Source organism: Euprymna scolopes, chromosome 3 (assembly GCF_053919585.1).
Source record: "Euprymna scolopes isolate OS-2025 chromosome 3, ASM5391958v1, whole genome shotgun sequence".
Classification (NCBI taxonomy): Eukaryota; Metazoa; Mollusca; class Cephalopoda; order Sepiida; family Sepiolidae; genus Euprymna; species Euprymna scolopes.
In genome coordinates, this window is record NC_136484.1 from 12,977,489 (window position 1) to 13,003,842 (window position 26,354).

The 26,354-nt window shown below is 34.6% G+C and overlaps 4 non-coding genes across 4 annotated transcripts; 2 read left to right on the forward strand and 2 right to left on the reverse strand.

Annotated features, from left to right (window-relative positions):
- Positions 1–8,298: 8,298 nt before the first annotated feature.
- On the reverse strand, positions 8,299–8,390 carry Trnay-gua (transfer RNA tyrosine (anticodon GUA)). The gene is given in 2 exon segments: positions 8,299–8,334; positions 8,354–8,390. It is a non-coding gene; the product is annotated as a tRNA-Tyr (tRNA).
- Positions 8,391–8,809: 419 nt separating this feature from the next.
- On the forward strand, positions 8,810–8,881 carry Trnah-gug (transfer RNA histidin (anticodon GUG)). Its single transcript has one exon. It is a non-coding gene; the product is annotated as a tRNA-His (tRNA).
- Positions 8,882–11,114: 2,233 nt separating this feature from the next.
- Trnah-gug (transfer RNA histidin (anticodon GUG)) lies at positions 11,115–11,186 on the reverse strand. The gene has a single exon. It is a non-coding gene; the product is annotated as a tRNA-His (tRNA).
- Positions 11,187–11,625: 439 nt separating this feature from the next.
- On the forward strand, positions 11,626–11,717 carry Trnay-gua (transfer RNA tyrosine (anticodon GUA)). The gene is given in 2 exon segments: positions 11,626–11,662; positions 11,682–11,717. It is a non-coding gene; the product is annotated as a tRNA-Tyr (tRNA).
- Positions 11,718–26,354: the final 14,637 nt, after the last annotated feature.

A 26,354-nucleotide genomic window follows, 5' to 3' on the forward strand; every position in this document is an offset into this window, starting at 1 on the left:
ACCAACCTCTTTATACATATATATATATATATATATATATATATATATATATATATTTATGTACGTGTATATATATATATATATATATATATATATATATTTATATATATATATATATATACTTTTCTATTGAGGCCATAATAAATTTACATTACTGTTTCCATTGGATTTTCACCCCAGGAGATGAGGTAGAGTACCAATTTCATCGGAATTCCGATGAAATTGCTATTCTACCTCATCTCCTGGGGTGAAAATCCAATGGAAACAGTAATGTAAATTTATTATGGGCTCAATAAAAAATAAAAAAATCATATACCGCTCTATTAACACATCGAGCACCTTTATCGGGTCTTTTTACCTTATTTCCCTTGAAAAGATATATATATATATATATATATATATGTGTGTATATATATATATATATATATATATATATATTTGTTTAAAACATTAACTACGAAACTCCTCTGTCAATCTACAGACATGAAACTTAATATATAGGTTATTCGAACCCATGCAGAAACTTTATATTGTGAATTTAGCAGAGAAAAAAACGGTGCTAAATTGTGAAAATTAAAAAAAAATAAACAATTACTAGGTGAAGGTCGAACCACGGCATTACGAATATGCATGCGGAACATAATAGTTATTGGTCATGTTTTAATTGTTATTCTTGCAAAAAACGTGTTTCTCTCGCAGAGGTATTATCATCAAAGGAAAAAGTAAATCGTAAGCTAAACGTTTGGTTTCGATTCTCGGCGGTTGCGCACGAATAATTATTTAAACTTTTTAAATCATTACTATATTTTGGGTTAAATATAATCTTCTATCTATAAATATAAAAGCGAAAAGGTATGTATGTATGTGTATGTTTGTGTGTCTGCTAAAAGCTTTCGACAGACTGAACAAAAATTGACAAACCTGGTCTTAGGTGAAAGCCCCGTCCTTCCTGCGACAAATATCGAAAAATTGGCTAAAAATAATAATTTTTTCACCCTAAAATCAACACTTTTCTACGGGGGGGGGGTCAGCAAAAAACACCCTCTCATGACGAGATCAGTTCTACGCATGCGTCAGACGACGTAATGACCTGATTTACTTTAAATAGTTGAAGAACTGACATAATTTCATGTGTGTTGTGTTGGGTCAGTTGGTTATAGCGTTGGTTCATTATCTGCGCGTTTTGGGTTCCAATCGTGGTGTGAGATTTTTTATTTATTTTTAAAATTTTAATATTGAAGCAGTGTTATTTAAGCCATTTTTCACGTAACATTCGTTTTTCTGTTTTCTTTTTTTACTGCGCTTATTCTTAGGTTTTCATTACCCCCCCCACCTCGGACCGACCACACACACTCAAAAACACCCGGGCACTCACCGATTTTTTAAATTCTAATATTGAAACAGGCTTATTTAAGCCATTTTTCACGTGTTTTTTTTTTCAGAAGTTTTAACGTTCGGTTTTTCTGTTTTCTTTTTTGTTTTTGTTTTTCAGATTTTTATATTTAACATCGTTCGTTTGCCTTACGTTAGTTTTTTTTGTTTTTTGTTTTGATTCCCCCCACACCACACACCGCCCGGGTACCCCCGGTTTATTTTTCAGATAAGTTTTAACGTTCATTTTTCTGTTTTCTTTTTTTACTTCGCTTATTCTTAAGTCTTCATTAACACCCCCCATCTCCAAACACGGGGGCAACGCCGGGTACCTCCCGCTAGTATAATAATAAATACGAAATCTGCATTAATCAAAATATAATATTTAAGCGTATTTTATATCCAGGCGACGCCGGACGCCCTGCTAATATAATATAAGAGAAACATGGTCTATTCTATTATTTCAACAGTGAGTATATATTACCGTTGTCATTCGGGAATAAATAGGTCAGAGTTTAATAAAATGTTTTAGGAGGAGGAGGAGTATCAGCTTGAACTGTTAGCTATGATCGTCTAGTGATCGTTGTGGCCGTGGTAACTCATGTTCGAATCCTGGTCACGGCATGTTGTCGATTTTTCCCCCAAAATGCGCCCTTTTATTTTCCTTTTTGTTAATGAATTACGGTTTCTTTTACAATAGACAGAGCTACAAAATATTCGACATGTATAATAAATAAAAAAAAACTATCAAAAGAACTTTAAGATACTCTTTCATGTTGCTTTTTTTATTGTTTTAAAAAAATGCTTTGCTTCGAAAGTTTAGTTATACGTGAGAACAAGAGAGAAGACCTTAGTGTAATTCTTTCATCTTTAAGTTTCAATAATTGCCCAAAGCTAGAAAATTAAACAAAATAATGGCAGGAAACTAACCCAATAAATATCACGGTAACAATAATTAAGCTACGATTAATATGACTTCAAATATTGAAGAGCCATTTCGAGGCCATTTTTACTTCTTTCACGTAGCGCTCGACACTACTTGTTTTTCGAAAATACAAACGTTATAAAGTAAAAACACAACACCTGTTAAATACAAGAGCAACTTATATTGTCTTTGATTGCATTTAATTGTTATATATTTGGTTTGGGGCCACCTTTTCGTAGTTCTGTCTATTGTAAAACAAATCTATCACTGACAATCTACATGACTTTTCTATCATTAGTCGTATATATATTTACAAAAAAGAAATTAATATTAAGACTGAATTCAACATTTTAAAAATATACTTACAAAAAAAAAATGAATATTAAGACGGAGTTCAAAAACTAAAATAAAAAAAAAAACAAGCAAACACTAAAAACAGGTCATATGATATTTCAATTAACTAGCGGGACATTAGCCGTATATATATTTACAAAAAAGAAATTAATATTAAGACTGAATTCAAAATTAAAGAAAAACACAACTAACGACAGGTCATATGATAATTCAATTAATCAGTATATTTTTTCGGGTGTTATTTGAATATTTCCGTAATATATTACCCATATTCATGATTTTATGGTTTTATCAAATTACCATTGGGTTTGACTGAGCACTACTGCTCTGTGTACGTGTATACATTCAACAAAACTTAAAATAAATATCACCCATTAAATTGTGTGTAACACTGCAAAATAACTTTCACACAATTTAACAGATACTTATAAATTAAATAGTTAATTTACACATTTGATAATAGGGTAGAAACATGTCAGTTAATTAGTGCGTGTGTGTGTTTATGTATTTGTATGTGTGTGCGTGTGTGGATAAAGAAGTCATTTATAATTTAGAAATGTAGTGTTGGTTGTATAAAATGGAGGTCATAGCTTTATGCTAACCAAAGCAACGTCGATATCTGTGGTGATCGTCTAGAGGTTAGGACCTCACTTTGTGGTCGTGGTAACCCAGGTTCGAATCCTAGTCACGGCAGATCGGCGCCTGTGGTTTTAACAAACTTTAGAGCTCTATTTCCTATATTTTGTTTTGATTTACAATCTTAATGGCCTCATATGTACTCAGTTGTTGGCTATATGCATTAAAACTATGAAAAAAAATAATTAACAAGAACAAATATACAAAACCAAATTAGAAAGATTATTCAGAATAATTTTGTAACATATATTACTACAATTAATCACCATATATTGTTTTTATCATATTTCTTTTGAATTTTTGCAGATAAATTTTATTTTAATTTTTTATTTATATGTTTTACTTAAGGATTGTCTTATCGAGGTATATGAAAAAACTTCCGCTTTTCAAAAGATGAATCATAAACATTGCCCCAGGAACTTATTTGTACAAAATCATGAAACAAATTTTTTTCTATTATTTCACACAAAAAAAAATTCATGATAAATTGAACTGTTTTATAATTTTATACACATAAAATTATATTAAAGATGAAACTCTAAAGAGGGAAAACCATGAGAAAACAATATCTGTTCAATTATGTGTGTGTGTGCCCGCGGTGAACGGCTTCACTTACAATTAAAAATTACACTTCTTTTTGCGTTATGTTGATTAATCCAACTGTAACATGCCCGTCTTGCGGGAGCTATTTGCCCCCCAGTGGGTGGGGGGTCTCAACCTCCCCAATGGTGAGGAAATCTCTCCCTCCAGACAGTCATGTAACATCCGCCCCCCTTAGACGTATTGCTTCGTATATAACCAATAGGTCTAATCTCAACATGCCGCTCCGCCCTTCTACAGCTCGCCACCAGGTTTCTCACGCCCCTTCTCTCCATTGTTGGTTAAAAGATAACATGTAAATAGTTTCCCCCCTTTTTTCAATATAAAAGTTCAGCATCAAAATCTTTACAAAGGATTAAAGAAAATCAAAAGTTCATTGGAAGTAAAAAATGCAGAAGTCTACGGTCCCATTCAGGGTTATTAAGTCTCTTTTTCTTTTCATCATGCATTATTAAAATGTTTGTTTGTTCTTTTTTTTTACAATTTACAATAATAACTCAACAAAAATCAGCATTTATAAATGTCACTCACAATTTTTTTTCAGTTCGTGAATCCTGTATTTTGTAATTATCTACTTATTTAAAATTGCCATTCTTTTTTAAACTCATAAGAGTTATCTTCCCCTGTTTAAAAAAAGTTTTGTGTTTTTTTTTTCAAATTGGCACTCGGATTTTTCTCAAGGGTCTATAAAAGTTATTTTCTCTTTCTCATCATTTTTTTTCAGAAATTCAGTCACAATCTATAAGATTTTTTGTTATTAACAGCACAGTCTCTTAATAGAAGGTATACAACCCTAACGGGCTATTTAAGGATCCGCTTTTTATTAAGCTAGGAGGATTTCTCTCACCTTCACCGGTTGCAGTTGAGGTTTCACCTTAAAATTTACAGTTCATCCCCTCATAAGCATTTGTTGAATTGAGGACTTTTTCTCACCTCCTTCAAGTTACTGATGGGATTTCTCTTGGCAATTCACAGCTCAACGTCCTGCAAGCATACTGGATCTCGGCGGGAAGGTCTTTGGGATGCACACCGATCTCGTTTATGTCAGCACGAGGAATCGCATTCTCCGGAATCACAGGCGGTTTCGGACCAGAGTCTCTCTTGCCGTCTGCATAACCAACCTCGAGATGCTTATCGCCTCGTTTCCTCATCACATTCGTTCTTTTTACACACCATATAATTGCAGGCAACAATACCTATCATCATCACCAGCATACGTATCATTCAAAGTACGCTTACTCCCCCACTCATTCTCGTACACCACACCTATGAATGACCACCGAGTCTTTAAAGGGCAGAGGCATCGCCATCGGGGTCAGGTCACTCTAGCCAGATCCAAAAACCGAGAGCCACCCGACAATGATTACAACGGCATACGCCCCTTACCCGCCGTCAGCCCCTACCTTTCTTAAAACGCCCCCCTCCATTAATTAATGCTAAAATGACTAAAGTTTAACGGCCTTCACAAGCCGAGCAGTTACGTAGGGTCAGTTAACGCCCCGATATCTTGTAAGAAATTCTGTTCTTGACTATTGTCTTCCAAATACGAACAGCACGCACACGATTTATTCGAAATAAAAAACCTATCTAAAAGAAAGTGTAATTCGCTTTTAAGCTAAATTGGATGCGGTACAATTAATTTATTATCTAGCTCAGTGATGCTGATAATTATGTTCAATTAATCCCACTCAATTAGCAGCTTCTTAACTCTTATTTCTCGAATAAGAAATCATGCCCGACTGAGGTAAAATTATATTTTCTTCTCAAAGTCAATTTAATCGCTGAAAATAATGCCCTTAATTATTCATGAGAAATCTTTCCAGACCGAGGAGGAAGAAAAGAATTTTTTTTTTCAAAAATCAATCCAATTCTCAAAGTAATATCTCTACAAAACCTGTTAGAATAATACTTTTATTCTGTTCAATTTTTCTTTGTTCGATTATTTTATCTATCTTTTCTTTAATTAGATTGACTCGTCAAAGCTTGATATTCGTAATTGCACAATTAGGAATGACTGTTCCATATTCTCAATAAAATGGGGTTATTATCCGAGTTAGTTTAGGAGTCAAACGTTTTCTCCTTCGTTCTCTCTCGAGCCGTGCCCCCCTAAGCATGCCCTTCAGAGGCGTTTCCTTGGGAAGCAGCGCTCCGCTGGTCCCTTCCGTTCGCTTTGACAGCCGTTCGTTCAATAAGGATAGAGGAATTTGATTCTCCCCCTCCTAAGACTGGTCTTCATGCCATATGACTGAACTGATCACAGGTCCAGCAACTCAGGCGCCCTCTCCTCTCTCGGCTGGTCTGGGTCCTTGGTCTGTAAGGGCCATCAGGTCGTTACTCTATCTGTCTCTTCCCTAAGCCGCTCCGGCGCAGGTTGGAGGCGATCTCCAATCTGACACCCTGACCTGCCATTCTCTTCTCTGGTGGGTCAGGGGGTGGTCTTACTTTATCCTTTCTTCTTCCCAACCTACGCTTCGCCGCGTCCGTATATCGACCAGTCACTTGGTTGTAGTAGCCCCGCTTCTCACAGATCGGGTTACTCTCTACCCCATTTCTATCTCATCTACAGGCCAAACGAGCCATTCCTCTCCTTCCCTGAAGGGGCGTAGGGGCACCCTGTCATTCCCTTCTTCTCTGATATCCGTTAAGCCCCCCTCTTCCCCGACGGGGAGTTTTCTTGGCCTACCTCGGTCGATACTCTCGGTCAGGACCGCATCTCTCCGTATCATCTTCCTGTAAGCGGGGACAACGAATTCGACCTGGGACCTGAGGAAGACCGGGCAAATATGCTAAGATTGTCTAATTGAATCCCGGACAACGGCGGGTATCAAAAGTGATATGCTTGTAATTGAAAAGAAATATATATATATATATATATATATATATATATATATATATATATATATATATATATTTTAATGGTTAACAAGACTTGTACTGGTTAATCTGGAGAACACCCGTTCAGACTAGCTCTCTGAATGATAGGTTTTGACCCCTTGAGATCGTGTGAAAATGATTTCATTTTTGGTCTTGGATTACAAAACTCTGGACGTATGGCTAAATTGCACAGGCGAAAATTGCTGGGGATTCCTTTAGAAGAACGTATTGAACTATGATTGGTTGAGTGGATCGACTGACCCACCCTGTGACCCTCTATAAAAAACGAATACCCGCTCGAAATTAACAGATTGAGCCGAATTCTCGAGAATAAATAAGCTCCTTACACTCTACGTCCTCCCTCCGCCTATCCTGACCCGCCATCCAGTTGCGAAGAAAGGGATTTGTGAAACTTAAAATGGTTTTGTTAACTGAAGGATGTGCATATATAAAAAAAATCTGTAACTTTTCTGAGATTAACCTTTTGTAGTTAGAAAATCTTGATTTTGTGTGCCGTTCTTTTCCGGCGCATACAAGGCTTTGCAGAATTCAACTCAGAGGCGTTGAGAATTCATGTGAAGGACTCTCGGTAGACTTCCCATCATGAGCCGTAGTTTCGGGAGAAGCAAGAGGTCGGTTATTGGCCCGAGTAACGGGAGACCCGTCACAGTAATTGTGGAATTATTTTGCCTCAGCCATGGAGTACTAAGTTTGTGAGATTCATTCTCATAATGTGTATGTTCATTCAAAATTTCCTAAACCAACAACAGTACGGTATAAAATAAGTAAATTTACAATACCTAAATGTACTCTAAATATTAAACGCCCACAACTCTTACATAAAGTAATGATGTAATGTAAACAACATTACGATAAATGTCAGTGGGCGTAACAGAGCTTCGTTGGAGAAGCAAGTCGGCACTCAAAATAATGTAAGTTAAGCCAAAAAGGGTTGAGCAATAAAAATAATAAATTAGCTCATTTCTCGAATTCCAGTAGAACTTCTAGTTCTACTGGAATTCGAGAAATTTTCGTGTCTTTCGAAATCGGAAAAGGGGATTATTTTCTAAAAAGTAAACAAATCTGAATATTAAAAATTAATGCATCTAATCAGACATTTTGTACGTCAGGATTTAAATACAAGTAACCCAAGCTTGCTTACATTAAGTAAATTACCCAATAACGTTGACTTTATTTATAAATAGATTTCATCGTTCATACATTCAATAACATGCTTCTTTACTCCATTTATGTAAGTTATAAAAAGATTAAGATATAGTAAAATTAAAATAATGAATCTTAGAGATTTGCTAAACTATGGCTTAAATAAAACACGTATGAAATTTGTATAATTTTATTATGTCTTAAAGTTTTCGAAAGAAATTGTTTGAATGAAATAAACTTAGAGAACTTTTCATTTATTTACTGTGGAATTTTGTTTTATATATCCAACAAATAAAACAGTAAGAGAATTTGTGTCCTATGTTCCTGCCGATTAAAAAAAAAGAAAACCCCAAAACTACAAGTTTAAAATAACATCTCGCGAGACGGATTCGAACCATCGACCTAAGGATTACAATTATGAAGCAACATCTACAGTCCTCCGCTCTACCAACTGAGCTATCGCGAGTGACTTAACGGCGTTGGCAGCCAAGGATATAAGATAAATAAATGTCGACTGACTTGTTGAGCTACTAGTTCTGTGATTTATAAAATTAGGTCAAAATTAACTTTCGGCGAGAACTAGTAACATTCCATACAGCGTTTAAGAAAAAAAAAAGAAAAACTCAATTTAAAAAAACCTCAAACTCAATTAATTTTGCGAAAATAGCTACGCCGTACTTAAAAAAAGAAAAGAAAATGAAGTCTAATCTATTTTCTGATAAAAATAAATTAATGTTCGTCATAACTATATATAATGTAACAAGAGAAACACAGTTTATACTGCTACTTCAGTCGCATGCTTATCTATCGACTGCTAATGTTAACAATATAGGTCGTACTTTACTTAATTGCTATATGACGTACGCGCTTCAGCGTCGACTATTAGCCGTGATCGTCTAGTGGTTAGGACCCCACGTTGTGGCCGTGGTAACCCAGGTTCGAATCCTGGTCACGGCATGTCGATATATTTTAAAATAATGTGCTCATATTCTGTATTTGCTATGATTTACAATGTAAATATGCGCAGTTCTTACAATAACAAGAATTAGGCTTTGATAATATAAATGACCAATGCCATTTAGTTAATTTCGCAATCAATTTATTAGTTATTAACTTATTACTCCCATGACTTTAATATCATAATCGTTAATTATAAGTATAATAAATAATAAATAATAAAAGTAATTAAGTGATTTTTAGACAGTAAAAAAAATAATGTGCAAATAAATACAAGAAGTTCGTTAATCCACAGTTTAAATTAAACATGATCAGAATTTGTAAATTTTTTATGTTTATTTTAGATTTACTTTTAAATTGATCGTTTTTAGTAATACCACAGTTTAAAACATGATCAGAATTTGTACATTTTTTATGCTTGTCTTAAATTTACCTTTAAATTGATCGTTTAAAGTTATACAAAAACTAACAGATTGTGTAAAATTGGTTTCGAATCAAATCTTCCTTAGTTACTTATGATTTCTATAAAAAAAAAAGCAAAATATTAAACAAAATGTATCTGCCATAGATTACCGGCGATTCCCTGCTCTAGCATGAATAAAATAAGATGTAAATTCCCACGAGACGTATTTGAAACACGAACCTAATTATAGCTATCCTATAATAACTTCTACAGACCCCGGGTTACTAACTGCTCATCAAAGCATCCACGTGGATTAGTTAGATAAATAATGACAGTAACATTGGTGTATTGCCTTTGAGATTAATTAGAATTAAATTAAAATTTACTTAGGCAAACAGTAACAAGAATTAAATGTTTCACTCAATTATAACCAAACTTATATTTCATGAATCATTGTAGGTTACGATTATTATAATCTTTTGTGCAGTATTATTTATCGGGCTTACCCAGCTCATCAGTTCATAACACTTGGAAAAGAAATATGAAAAGATCATAATGATTATGTAACCAACTATTCTAATCTTTCGTTTTAATTTTGTTTGTATATTAAATCTGTGTTAGTAACTTTTTTATGGTTTTGTGTATCCTTGTAAATAAACAACAACTACAGATATGAAAGTTGAAAAATATAGACGATTTAATGTTTAATTTTAAGACCAAATGTCGACTTGCCCTTACCAGGATTCAAACGTGGTGTTCTAACCACTAGACGATCACGGCAAACAATGGATTTAGCTTGAATTTACATATAACACTCTACTAAACTATGACCTACATTTTCCAGGCTGGCAGCTAATGTATATGCACACATTTGATGTAATAAAATGAATTTGTTTCTCTTTTTACGCTACACATTTATTGACGAACAGAACTAGTTATTATCAGAACACGATTAAACATAATTTTGAGATAAAAACTAATTTTTATGACGTATTATGTAGTAATTACGTGAATAATCGTAACCTCATGAAATATGAGTAATTCATGAAATATAAGTTTGGTTATAATTGAGTGAAGCATTTCATTCTTGTGACTGATTGCCTAAGTAAATTTTAATTTAATTTAAATTAATCTCAAAGGCAATACTACAATATTACTGCCATTATTTATCTATAACTAATACACGTGGATACTTTGATGAGCAGTTAGTAACCCGGGGTCTGTAGAAGTTATAGGGTAGCTATCATTAGGTTCGTGTTTCAAATACGTCTCGTGGGAATTTGCATTTTATTTTATTCATGCAGCTAGCGCACCGCAGGGTTAATCGCCGGTAATCTATGGCAGATACATTTTGTTTAATATTTTGCTTTTTTTTATAGAAATCATAAGTACCTAAGGAAGATTTGATTCGAAACCAATTTTACACGGTCTGTTAGTTTTTCTATCACTTAAAACGATCAATTTAAAAGTAAATTTAACATAAAAATAAAAAAAAATTACAAATTCTGATCATGTTTAATTTAAACTGTGGTTTAGCGAACTTCTTGTATTTATTTGTGCTGTTTTTAAACGCACATTATTTTTTTTTACTGCCTAAAAATCACTTAATTATTTTTATTATACTCATAATTAACTATTATGATATTAAATACATGGGAGTAATAAGTTAATAACAAATACATTAATTGCGAAATTAACTAAATGTAAGCTGGCATTGCTCATTTATATTATCAAAGTCTAATTCTTGTTATTGTAAGAACTGCGCATATTTACATTGTAAATCATAGCAAATACAGAATAAAGAGCACATTATTTTAAAATATATCGACATGCCGTGACCAGGATTCGAACCTGGGTTACCACGGCCACAACGTGGGGTCCTAACCACTAGACGATCACGGCTAATAGTCGACGTTGAAGCGCGTACGTCATATAGCAATTAAGTAAAGTACGACCTATATTGTTAACATTAGCAGTCGATAGATAAGCATGCGACTGAAGTAGCAGTATAAACTGTGTTTCTCTTGTTACATTATATATAGTTATGACGAACATTAATTTATTTTTATCAGAAAATAGATTAGACTTCATTTTCTTTTCTTTTTTTTTTATATATAAGTCCTTTTTATTTAAGTACGGCGTAGCTATTTTCGCAAGATTAATTGAGTTTGAGGTTTTTTAAATTGAGTTTTTTTTTTTTTTTTAAACGCTGTATGGAATGTTACTAGTTCTCGCCGAACGTTAATTTTGACCTAATTTTATGAATCACAGAACTAGTAGCTCAACAAGTCAGTCGACATTTATTTGTGTTATATCCTTGGCTGCCAACACCGTTAAGTCACTCGCGATAGCTCAGTTGGTAGAGCGGAGGACTGTAGATGTTGCTTCATAATTGTAATCCTTAGGTCGATGGTTCGAATCCGTCTCGCGAGATGTTATTTTAAACTTGTAGTTTTTGGGGTATTTTAATCGCCAGACATTCTCGTACTGTTTTATTTGTTGCATGTATAAAACAAAATTCCACAGTAATTAAATGAACAGTTCTCTAAGTTTATTTAATTCAAACAATTTCTTTCGAAAACGATTTATTTAACTTTAAGACATAATAAAATTATACAAATGTCATACGTGTTTTATTTAGCAAATCTCTTAGATTCCGTTATTTTTTAATCTTACTACTTGTCAATCATTTTATAACTTTCATAAATGGAGTTAAGAAGCATTTTATTGAATGTATGAACGATAAAATCTATTTACAAATAAAGTCAACGTTATTGGGTAATTCACTTTATGTAAGCAAGCTTGTGTTACTTGTATTTAAATCATGACGTACAAAATGTCTGATTAGATGCATTAATTTTTAATATTCAGTTTTTTTTTCTTTTTAGAAAAGAATCTTGTTTTTTTGATTTCGAAAGACACGATTCTAGTTTTACTGGATTCGAGAAATGAGCTAATTTGTTTGTTTTTTTTATTGCTAAACCCTCGTTGGCTTAAGCTTACATTATTTTCTAGTGCCGACTTGCTTCTACAAAAAAATTTAGATATAGGTTCCTTTGACATGGATCTAAATTAATAATTTTATTTGAGCCCAATACAATAAATGTTAAGAGGTCATAATAGGGCTCAAATAAAAACAAAATGACCTCTGCGGTATCCACCAAATTACTCAGACAATTTCTGGTCTAAACATTTGAAATTTTACATAAAGGGTATTGAGAGATAGGGCACGCTTTTTAATCGGTTTGGGCCGAAAGTTTTTAGTTACCAATGTATAAATGTATGTACGTATGTTTGTATGTCTGATTATAACTTTCGATAGAGGCGAGGGATTTATACAAGATCAGTATTGTTTTGAAGTTCAACATTTCAGACGACAAATAACTAAACATTGCCTAAAAACATTAATATCTTCACCTTCAACTGGACACTTTTCTACAGGGGAAGTCCGATTTTTTGTCCGATATTTTCGAAAGCCATCCACTCCTTTCGATTGTCTAGCCTTAATTTTAACCTACGTCACTTCAGTTTGGCGATGGTCGTAACAGCAAAGACGTCAGGTTTTCTCCGTTCTTTTCCTCCTTTGTTGTACGGGTTGGAGCCTGCCTTCCTACTACCACCTTTTTTTGCACAACGTGCACCTCCTAACACCCAGGCAACGCCGGGCTGAAATGCTAGTATATACATAAAGGAGAAAACTCTCTCGAGACGCATTCGACCGTTCTCCCTAGGGATATCGATCGTATTTTAAAATCTACCGCCCTCAGCTCTACCAACAAAGCTATCGCGACAAACGAGCAAAGTGTAGTAGCGATGGGATTAAGTTATAATTAAATGTTAGCATTCGTGAACTCGTGGCAATTAGACACTTTTTCAGCTAAGATGATTTCGGCGCGACAATTATAATATAAGTCATTAATTAAAAGCCATTATAACACGTTTTATTAACTATTGCTAACGGATATTCGCCTAATAACAGACAGTGTTAATGCATTCACACAGTCGTTTTATGACATATATATATATATAAAATTGTAAGCTTGGCTAGAATTCGTTTGCATGTAAAAACAAAACAATAAAAAAATCCAGCATGATGTACGTACGAGTAACAGACAGAAAATATCGTGCATTGCAACCTATTTCCCACAAAAGAGACGTAGCGAGCCTGTCATTGTTCTATCGTTATTTCCATGGCAGGTGCTCGTCTGAGCTCCATTGTCTGGTCCCCCCTCGCCAATCTTTTTCAAAAAACACCCGACTAGCTGAAACAACCGTCAATAATTTTCCCCACTCCCTATCTGTGCCATAATCAAAACGTAGATACCATGAACAAAGCTTCTTTCTTAGGACTGCACGCCTGTGGAACTCTGTTCCGCTTGCCTGTTTCCCTCCCAATTTCTACCTGGATGTATTCAAGTCCAACACAAACAAAATCCTGATGAACCGCCCCTCAACTAAGTAATGCCACCTTGCCAATTCTCCAATACTAATGCTACACTACCCCTTTGATTACTGTACACACAATAACCCTTATCCCTGAGTGGCCACTGGGCCTTGATAAGTGGTGAACTCCATGTAAAAAAAAAGTAATTAAGTATTGCATGAGATTCACTTATAATTGCTATCATTCATGATTCTTTAAAATGTAGATCAGAATTTTCTACAATATGTTAGCAGCAGATGTACATAGCACCGATTGTTACCCGCGATCGTCTAGTGGTTAGGACACCCCCTTCCCACACACACGTTGTGGTCGAGGTAACCAGGGTCGAATCTTAGTCACAATAGGTCGACATTTTTCTAATTTGTTTCCAAAAATAATTCAACTTAATTTAATTTTTAACATTTATTTATGAAAGTTACTCAATATATCTATAATATAAAATTCATTTCATTAGCAAAAAACGATATACGAGCTGCTTCAATAAGTTTGTAAACTTCGTGAGGCTGTACTTAAAAATATTTTATTTTTTCCATAATATTTAAAGCATTATTCATATCCATTTAATTCATTAATATCAAACAATTTTAGATAAAAAAAACACATACACATGCATTCAACGCTTTCAGTAAACTCATAATTGTCTCCGCATATGGTGTCACTTTGTTCCGTATCGACCCGTTATATTTTGAACTGAGCTACCTTGCTTGATATTATAGGTAACCTGCCATATTAAAATGCATATGCCGTATCTATTTTGTTAGCCTATGCTTTTTAGCTCATTATTTATTTTGTCTGTGTTTATCATATAACAATTCCCTCTTCCTACAGTATTTTCCTAAAATATATCCTTAGAAATATTATTCCAAAAATAATGTTTTTTAAATTTAAACACTTGAAAAATGTCCTTTTAAATATTCGTGTTGTAAGGCATTATTTCCAAATATTTTCTCATAATATTTAAAGCATTTCTAATATTAATTTTATTAATTTAATATAAAAAATATTAATTTCATTTTTATTCAAGTTAGATTAAATCAAAATAGACAAATGTATTCTGTATTTTAAATAATGAATATATGTCAAAATATTAGCGTTATGAATGTACATTCTTTTAGAAAATATTGTTCTACTTGTTTTAAGGAGTGAGATCGATGGGATTGTACATCGATGGCTGATTTTTCACTCAACCGATTTCTTTTTTTCTCTTTTCTTTCCTGGGTTCACAAAACAAGCCAGGGATTTTAGATGCTCTTGTATGCTTGAAAAAGAGTGACCTTTCCATATTATTATTTTGGGCTCGGAAACACTTTATTGATTAGAAATGTATTTTATAACTATAGTCACTTTGACCGAAATAACACGCGGATGTTTTTCTTCCTGACGAGGTTTTAAACTATTTGTATTTAATATTCGACGAGTTAAAATCTGATTGTGAGTTTGCCTTTATTTACTAACCGTTACATATTTAATTTTCAGAATGGATTCGATCAATATATTTAGAAATGAAAATGTGTATAATTAATGAACCATTTATTTAAATATGAACACATTGTTGTTGTTGTTATAATGACTTTCATCTGTTTCATTTTCCTCAAATGTATCCCAAATAAAACCTATTGCAACTGAGACAGTGTGTCGTCTCTGAAATGCGCATAATTTTTATATTTTTTCTAAATAATGAGTTGAGTAGTGAGATGACTGCTCATATTAAAGCTGTACACGTGTTATCGATGTCCGAATGTGAATCAGTAAATCGAACTAACGGTTTAATCTTATCCATTTAAAATGGGGTGGCATATATTTTGTCAATAAACGTTACGCTAAAATGAAAATGAAATAGTTCAAGTACATTATCATAGCGAAATTTGGAACATAAAAAAATCGATTACAAAAAAAATGACTTTTGTATCAATTTAAACAGAAAACAAGTATATCTACTTAATTGACATGTTAGAAGTACTTAAATATTACCATATTATTATAAAAATACGAATATTCGATCATTTTCATGAAAAGAACACTCGCCACATTTACTTTTGAACTCGCGACAAGGTAAGTAAGTCAGATATGCTAAAACATTACATGATACTCATATTTATGATTGTTAATGCACAATTTAAAAAAAAATGACAACAGATACACGTTATTTAGTTTCACTTCGAACTCTCAGCTGTTTGTTCAACCAAACATTTATTTCTGATGATAACCAGGTTATACATCAATTTTAAAGAATTTAGTATTTTTAAATGAGATCTTATTGGTGTTCTCATAATAACAAAATTGTGTTTGTCATTAAATATATAGTGTTTATTCTATTACTTTTGATGGTGTTCACATTCACATGAACTGCCAGTTTTAAATTTATCTTAAATTTGGCATTTTGTTTACGTGTCGATTGCTAGCCGTAATCGTCTAGCGGTTAATACTTCGCATTGTGGACGTGGTAATCCAGGTTCGGATCGTAGTCAGGACAGCTTGACAATTGCGTATCCAAGGTTACGTACTGCTTTTTTTTTGCAGCAAGCAAAATGATACCCAACATACCAATACGCTGTTTTCTTGGTGGCCAATGTAATTTTATTCACTCTTAATCTTGGGGGCTTTCAGGCCTTTATAAGTAATTCCTTACTCCTTTGTACAAAAACAATACAATAATTTTATGACATACGTTATTAGTTTCTTTATTTTTTATTTACATGTAAAAATCCACCAATATTAATACGTGCACAACGCTAGTGTTTTGCGAAGTTTAATACTAGAAGAAAAAAATTCAAATTTCATAATTTTGATGTAAGCATTATTGAGTGAGGACTCCTTTTGGACTCTCTTATATTTATTCATAAATATTTTTGGTTGCGCAACTCCGTCAAATTCCAAAGTATAAAATTAAAAAAAAAAAAAAATTTAGTTATTCATACTTTTTCTGTTAGGATGAGAGCGTAGTATCCATTCCAAGCGGTTAAGTTGAAGGGATTCTTCTGGTCCGGGACAATGGTAAATTTTGTCGCATCAAAAGTGACGCTGGTTCTCATGAAAGGGAATTAAATCTGCAGAATAAAATTTCTATATAATTTGTCATAAAACGCAAATCTACTGTATTTTCCGAAAATTGTTATTGCAAGAAGAAACAGGTGTTACTTTATTAGGTTTCAATATTTCATTTTCTATCAATTACTTCGTTATTTTAATTTACAAACTTTGTACCGGTCAAATTTTGACGAACGTTTTAATTTTGTCTGTGAAATGAATTTTGCCCTGCCATTTGGAAACGTGGTCGTCAGTTCGATGTGTGTACCATGTGATATGACACGCACACGCATAAACGCACGAGGAGTGGCACAATATAAAAGATGATAGCAATTGGAAGCCTAGCTATCAACTCCGGCATGCATCTAAATAAACAAAAAATACACAGCTAGATTGAAAAAAAGAAAGAAAAATATTCCAAGTGTGTCTATTTCTGTATCGCTTATAGCATTTGCGTTCTTTCTAATGCAAGAAGTTAAATACGGTTGCATATGCAAATACAAGAACACCTATACAGTTATAGCATCATGAATATCCATGAAATGGCATCTGCCCAATCGTCATCTGGCCAGATTAAATGGCATTTTTTTAAAAGTCATTTCACATTGTGCCTTTGATTGTTACACTTTCTTTTGCGTATCTGTTTCTGTCGTTCGCACAGTCTCACTCTCTGTCTTTGATAAATTCACACACATTTATATAAATTCAGACATATACTTACATACGCATAGTCTCTCCCACCCCTTCACTCTCTCTCGCTCTCATACACAAAAATATTTTCATCTCATATATATATATATATATATATATATATATATATATATATTAGCAAAAGTACCCGTCATTGACTGGGTTCAAAAACAGCCTCCAGAAAACGGACTCTGATTCATGAAAGTATGGTAGGTTATGAAAAGGAAGAGTTTTAAAGAGATGGCTTCGAATTTGGGGGTATCAAAACAATAGCAGAATATGATGAAAGTAAAAATAAAATAAACTCCATAATTTATTATGCCATACCTGTTCACACTGAAATACTTATTACAATATTCTGTGGATCTATATTAAAAAAAAACCTTGTTAAACTTTGTGACATATTTCCATTCTATGGAGGTCAGGTGCGAACGAAAACCCCATAATTTTATTATACCATATTTCTTCAAACTGAAACATAATTATCAAAGTATTATTACGCAGATAGATATGAAAAGTCTTTATTAAAGTATGTGCCTGTTTGCATCGTATGGAGGGCAGGCGCAGAACATACTTATCAAAGTAATCTTATGTACATCTATATCAAAGACACTTGTAAACGTTTTTTTTTTTTTTAATTTTTTATTTTCATACTTTGTGGATCAGGCGCGAACCCAGATCCCACAATTTTAATGAACCACCGTTCTGCCAGATCAAACATACCCATTCCTGTGTCACGATACATCTTCTATCATTATAGATAATCATTTTTTAAAAAAATAGTCAACCATATTGGAGCCTATTCGTGACCACACGCACACACACACACACACATAGACATTCAACTTTTTATTATATATATATATATATATATATATATATATATATAATATATATATATTTTTATTGCCGTTGTATCTGTTTAGTTATGCATGTTTCTGTTACCGAATCGTATCAACGATCCAGCAACGTCGATTTAGAAAGACGATATTAAAAGAAGACGATGGAAAAAAGGAAGGGGGGAATCTTCCTTGACTGTACTGATATGCAGAATTTAAAATGTTACATAAACAAATACCTTGTTAATCTTTCCTAGACATGGCCCCACATAGTAGCACCTTACGTCCAACTAACGATATGCTTTGTAAGTACTGAATATGAGTAAAAAAGAAAAACAACGTTACAGTGAGTGCAAATACTATTACTTACTATTAACAATAAAAATCTCTGGGAAAATCTTCGAATGCTGACATCAGCAAACATAACATTCAAAAAGCAACCAGTAGCGAGTGAGTTGAAATTTAAATACATTGCATGCAAATTAAAAATACAGGAACCGAAAGGAAATGAAACTGCTAGAAATTCCATGGACCGGCATACACATCTTGAAGGGCATTAAAGAGTTGCGAATGGTTAAATCAGAGTAAACCGATCGAGAATGTAGATCAAAGTTCAGACATTTACTGGAACGCACGAAGAATAGTGGAAACATTTGCATAGCAATTACCCCAGATTTCTTTGAAGACCAATCGTCCTTAAAAGCAATAAACAAATAGCAAATGGCGAATAATAAGACTATAGTCTATAATAAGTATAGTAAATATTAATGATAATCTGCAGCTAAATATATGTAAAGCCAGATCTAGTGGCATCAGCATTTCTTATCCTCTTTCAAATCTCCCCAGGAATGCTAAAGGCGGACTGAAAGATCGATGGAAAAGAGCACCGTACAGACTCCCACTAAAGAAGCATGGAAAGCACTGGGCATTGCGGAGAGTAAAATTCAGGAGAAAGTCAACAGCTGTTATCAGCGATTCGTCTTTGGTAACGGTTGTTGCGAAAACGCAAACTACGCTTACCAGGAGAAGCGGATACCGGTTGCTACTTTGATTATAGGAGGAAAAAGCGATGTTGCTGATGAGCGATATTCCGCGTGAAGAATTGTACTATTAATGGGGTAAAATCATTGTAAAACGTTGCTAATACATAAAAGCTTAGAAAAATAGTAAGGGATCTATATTGTTTGCGTGTGCGTTATTAGATATATACTTGCGTAAATTTTCGTCATTTTTTAGAACATTTGGTGCATGAGAAGAAAATACACTGATTAGTCCCATGTCGATTCGGTATTTTCGATTTGTATTCGTGATACTCTCACCACGTGAATTGTAAATTGATACATCACCTAAATGTGGTAGGTGTGCGCATGTGTGGTTGACCTACATGTGAAGTTATCGCTTGCAGTCATTTGAACGTTGTACCAGTCCATGGGTGATGTCTCCCGAGAGATTGAATGTATTTTTTATCTACTGATTACCGGAAAAAGGAAAGATTAATTAAAATGTCTTTACAAACAACCTGACAGCATCTTGGAAGAAATACATGTTTGGTTTCCTTTATATATATATATATATATATATATATATATATATATATATATATATATATATATATATATATATATATATATATATATATTATATTCGAGGCGAGAAATTGAAAAGCCTGTTTGAGTCTGGAGTTAAAAGCGCAGTTGTTGAAATTAAATATGCTTCAAGTTATAGGATCTAAACGACATTGACAGACACGGCAATTCTTTGACAGCATATTCATGTTTTCTTTAAAGAAAATATATCAAGGTAATTTAATTCGCATTTATTTCCAGCAAATTCCCCACAAGGGAATCAAAGGGAGGTCTCTGAACATATTTTGAGTGAGAATGATGAATTTACATACGATGTGTTGTGATGGTTGGTATTTAAGGAAGTCGGGTTGACACCTGATCTACAAAAATTGCGATCACTGATGCCCGTTGAGTGGATTTAGACATGAACAAAATATTTCATATTTGAAGCATAATAATTTGAATGCACCACGTAAAACAACAACACCAACAACAACAACAACAGTAATAATAATAATAATAATAATAATAATAATAATAATAATAATAATCATTTCGTTTATCAACGTCCTTCTGAACATAGATGGGATTCATTTCAAGAGGAATTCCCCTCAATCCCAGCTCCAAACCCGGAGCTTAAAAGATCAAGGGATTTCCTAAGGATGTCAGTGGTACCAATAATAACAGAGACCAGGAAGCCGGGGGATTCATAGTTTTTTTCAATTGTATTTCCAGACGACTTGATACTGCTCCTAGCGTACCAAGTACGACTGGACTTATTTATGTTTTAACCCCGTATATACTCCTTATCCTCCAGGCCTATGGAGCATAATTGCCCCACTTCTCGTTCTCCTTCTCTTACACATTCCTGTCCCAGGGTATAGAGAAGTCTACAATCTGCCAGTATTTTTTAGACTTTGTCAATGACCACCGGATCCGGACGATTATATAACAATTGCTTGGTGTTATAACACCTTTATCCCACCATCCGTCTACATTATCGATTGTTCTCACTGAATGAGACATTTCCGCAAACGACTTTCAAGCATAATTCACCTCAACCTTCTTACAAACCTCCTAATATAGCCAGAGTTTTTTTTTACACAGTGGTCACCACTTTTCAAGGCCCGGAAGCCACTCAGGGATAAGAGTTATTGCAAGTTCATTACGTTAGTGTGGAGATTTGATGAAGTGTTTACTTAAGTGGGCCGTCAATTAGGAATTTGTTAACGTTGGACTTGAAGACATCCAAGCTGTAGTCCGGTCGGAAGCAGGCAGACGAAACAGTGTTCCACAGGCGTGCAGTTCTAAGAAAGAAGCTTTGTTCATGGAATCCACGTTTTAATTTAGGCACAGATATAGAGTGGGGGAAATTTTTCACAGTGGATTCGGCTAGACGGGTGTTTTTCGTGAAAGATTGGCGAGGGGGGGACACGAGATTTGAGTTCAGACGAGCACCTGCCATGGAAATAACAATAAAACAAGGATAGGCTCGCAACGTCTCTTCTGTGGGAGAGAGGTTGCAGGGTAGAGAAAGGGGCATCCCCCACCAAGCCACGAAGTCTATTTTGTATTCTGTCAAGGCAGGATAGGCTGGTTTTGGCAGCTCCTGCCCAGATATGACAGCAGTATTCCATCCTTGGATGTACTTTGCTTTTATATAGATAGAGAATTGCATCAGTAGTGAGATATCTTCTGGAGCGGTAGAAGGATCCCACCATCTTTCCAGCGACCTTGGCAACAGACTTGATTTACGTGTTCTATTGCAGATCAGGAGTAAAGGTCAATCCCAGAAGCTTGTAAAAACACGGGGCCTCTCTCAGACGAGAGCCACCCATCCCAATTGATGGCAGATGGGGATCAGAGCGTTGATGATTTAAGGATAGGAGTTTGGGTTTAGATGCATTAAAGGTAACCAGCAACGTCTTCCCCCACTGAACCACGCGCTCGAGATCAGAGGAGAGAGAATCAGAGAAAACTTTTTCATTTACAGCCTTTGACGTGTTGCTGTAGATGGTCGTGTCATCAGCATAGATGTCAACGAATGATTTAAGTAGGTGTTTAGGGAGGTCATTGATGTAGATCAGGAAGAGAGTTGGGCCCAGGATTGACCCCTGAGGGACTCCAGCATTAATACTGCAGGCCTCTGATTTTTGTCCATCGACCACTACTCTTATGAGCTTATCGGAAAGAAATGATTTAATGATTGAGAAAACATTTCCAGTAATACCATAGTTGGAAATCTTGTGAAGTAGACCCTTATGCCATACCTTGTCGAAGGCTTTTGATGTGTCAATAGCAATTGCCCTAGAGAGGAAGCCTTTGTCAAGAGATTCACTAATCCTGTGAGATATAACCGTGATATATAACGAGCCCCATGCGATCGTGTATTTTACGGTACTCTCTCTGTGCCAATCAGCTACACCCTGCTGCAAGGTGCGCAATTGATTCTGAGCACAAATCTGGCATTCTGCAGACGCTTATTCTCCTAGAATCACATTTTGAACAATCGTATTCCTAATTCTTTCTCTTATGGTGCACAAACAAAAGCTTCAGTACTCTTTGCCAGATACCCAGCTCTAAGCCATTGCCATGATCTTTTATCAGCCACTTCTGCTATATCCTGGAAGAACCTCCCATGCATTTTCTTACAAGCCAGTTCCTCTACCCTTTCTCTATCCATACGTTTTACACACTCAGCACGTTTTACACACCTCCATTTCATTGCCCACAGCCATAAGCAACCACTCCTCATTTCTGACCACATGCTTCTTTAACGACATCTCCTAAGTTCTAACACAATCTTTTACACTTTTCAATCCTCTTCTACCGGCTTCCCTCTTTTGATCCAGCCTCGCTATGCTACTTTGAATGTTAAATATACCAAACATTGCTAAAATTTTTCTTGTTTTGATATGCAAGGTATGCAACTCTGTGTCAGATCATTCTAAAAATATAGCACTCTATCTCATAACACTGACTGCCCATGCATTCACTGCTTTCATTATGTTTCCTCCATACAATTTCGAATTCGCAATTAGTTTCACTCTTCTAAGACGTTCCTGTCTGACTTTCTCTATTATCACTCCATTCATGATTTCTGCATCCCTCAGCACTCCCAAATACTTATACCCTGTATCTTTTATTTCTTTAATAATTTATCAATTTGGCAGAACTATTACATTCGAATGAACATTTAGCCCCCTTTTGATCACCAGCACTGCACATTTACTTATCCCCAACTCCATCCCGATGTCTTGCGAATATGTCCCTACGAGCTCTACTAATCTCTCCATTTCATTCTCATTTCTACCGAATATCTTCAAATCATCAATAAACAGATCCAAAGTTATACACCAGCTTCTATCTCTTCAAAAGAATGCGCAGTGACATCATTATCATTACAAAATCAATTTTCTGCCAGCAGCGTTTTCCATTGAGCCATACTTGTCTCCAAAAGCGCTATCACATTCCCAGCAACATTCATCATCGATAGTGTTTCACGGATCCATGTCGTAACCTTTCTGTAATCGATCCATGCTACGCAGATTCACCCTCTTCCTCTTTGCGTCCTGAATTACTGCCTTATCTATCATTAGTTGCTCCTTGGTACCCCTGTAGCCTTTTCGACACCTTTTCTGTTCATCAGGGAGAACACCATTAATCAAGATATCCATATTTTTTTTTTCTGTAAAGATTCCGGTAAGTGGTAGCAACGTAATTGATTTGTAATTGTTGGCAGCTGCCCCCTTTGCAGGATCCTTCCAAATCAGTATCGCCCTTCCCTTTACAAGCCAATTAGATACATCTTCCGACTCTACTACCCTTTACAGGCAGCAGCTAAACGTGAATAAAGACATTGGAACTGTTTAAACGAGGAGCACATCACTCCATCTGGAACAAATGTCTTTCAGTTTGTCATCCTTCATATGCCAGCCTTCACGTCATCAATAGTAGTCTCAACGTTCTCCATCTGCTGCATTCCTGATAACTTTGCTCTGACCTCTCTCAAGCAGCTAGCCTTCTCATTATATCGCCCTTCGACAGACTAAATCCCACTCCAGAACCTCCTGACATCATCTGCATTTTGACTGTTTTTTCTCGCCTGTTTACTACAATTTAATTCTTTATATAGCTGAGACTGATTGACCCGGAAACGTTTGTTCTGCCGAAACGCAACACACTTTCCAACAAAGTTTCTAATTATCATACCACGTTTTTGTCCCATCTTCCACCAATCTATACCTCCTTTCAAACTCGTTCTAGACTTTCTGTCCTATTTTAACTCCTTTTCTAATTTCTTCGATGTCTTTCCGCCACCGTTTAATACTTTCATCAAGCCGCCTCTGCCAGTATGGGCTTTTATCCTTCATTTCCCTCTTAAGCCAAGACGATTCACAACAACCTATGATGCTGCATACAGAAGCCTGTTAAGTTCCGTAATCGATATGTTCTTTCTTATGATGTGAAATACGGCTTGAACTATTTTTACCTCGCTTTTCACCTTCCGCCTATTACTGCTCTTCGTGTGTAGAATATCTATGATCTCGTCTCCAAGGATAACCTCTGATAACTTCTGAAGTACTTCTTCTTCCACAACAATCAAAGCTCGAACTTCTCTATACATCTGGTCCTTCCACTGGTCCATTGTCTAAGAGTCATTGATTTCATCTGCCTTAAATCCTTCAAACTTCTTATCATCACTTCCCCTAACCATAACATTTAATTCCTCCTCAGTTGCCCGCCTCACATTATCGCTTAGATTTCCCTTCTGCACTTCCACACTCTCAGTTCTTTCATCAGAGATAGTTTCATAAATTTTAGTTTCGTTATTCATTTCATTCCTAACCATTCGTTCAGTCTCTTCTCTTGCAATCACTGAAATTAGGTTGTTATTTTTAATCTGTTTTAACTGGGATACTAAACTTGCGACACTCCTAGATCCTCCTCCTCTGGATTTCCACTCTTCCTTCACTTTGCTACTTCCAGTTCTTACAAAGCGTTCTCACGGTGCTCTTCTTTGCCCATCTGACTATGGTTTTAACATATCCTGTTCCAACTCCCTTCTTGTCTTGGGATCCTCTCTCCCCCTACACCCGCCCACATCCTCAGAATTTCGAACAGTTGTATGATGACGACAAAACCCACCCTGCTGACCAGTGGGACACCTGCCGGACATGAGACCTTTGCAAGATGTTTCAGTCCCATTCACATCGTTATTTGCGATATTTTGATTTGACATTCTCCTATAAATGGGGTTGGTTACACAACCACCGATAGTTTTATTGATACATCATCTCTAGGAGGTTTCCCCACCACGGTTAAAGATCCCCTCGCGACCTTTCCCCTCCACCCCACTACTACTACTACCACTACCACCACTAAAACAACAAAAATACAATTAACAATGATAATAGTAACACTTATATCGGTAGCAATAATTTTAGTAGTAACAACACAATAGCAATAATAGCAACAATAACAATAGTAATACAATAGCAGCTACATCAACAATAACAAAAACAAAAATAATAATAATAATAATGTTTATGTGATTTTTTTCTTTCTTCTCCTTTTCCTTGCTTCTCTCCTCCTCATTCTCCCTCTTTTCTTCTTTTTTCTTCTTTCGCGATGTTCTCTCTCTTTTCCTGTTTTCTATTTCCTCCCTTTTCTTATCTCTTTATATTACCGTATTAATTAATATTTTATCTTGAACATATTCATGAGTAAATGAAATAAAAATATCCATACAATACGAAAAAAATATATATATACGCGGCAAATCCCTTTTTTGTCCTTATTAATGATTTAAACGTTGAGACTGTAACAAACGCTTTTTGTTTTATTTTTTTTATTTTTCCACGACGACTAATAATAATTATAATAATAATAATAATAATAATAATAATAATAATAATAATAATATTAATATTAATAATAATAATAACAATAATAACAACAACAACAATAATAATACAGCAATAATAATAACAACAGCAATAATAATAACAATAATAGTAATAACAAAAACAATAATAATAATAATAATAATAACAACAATAATAATAACAACAATAATAACAACAACAATAATAATAATAACAACAACAACAATAATAGTAATAACTTCGGGACAAGATCAAAGCGTAGTATCTGTTCTTCAGATGCCGCACTTCAATTTCTTGTTCTCTGTCAGTGGAGGAGAAATCCTTCACGACTGAGACAATTTTTATTTTTGTTCCTTTTCTCCACATTAAAAAACGACCCTGGTGTCAAACTCTGTCCCGTTGGGAGGCATTGTAAATAGGAACAACAACAACAACAACAACAACAACAATAATAGTGATGATAACAACAACAACAACAACAATAATAATAGTGATGATAACAACAACAACAAAAACAGCAATAATAATAATAATAATAATAATAACAATAATAATAATAATAATAATAATAATAACTAGCAGGACCCGTGGAAATTCCACGGTAGTTAAAATCTTTT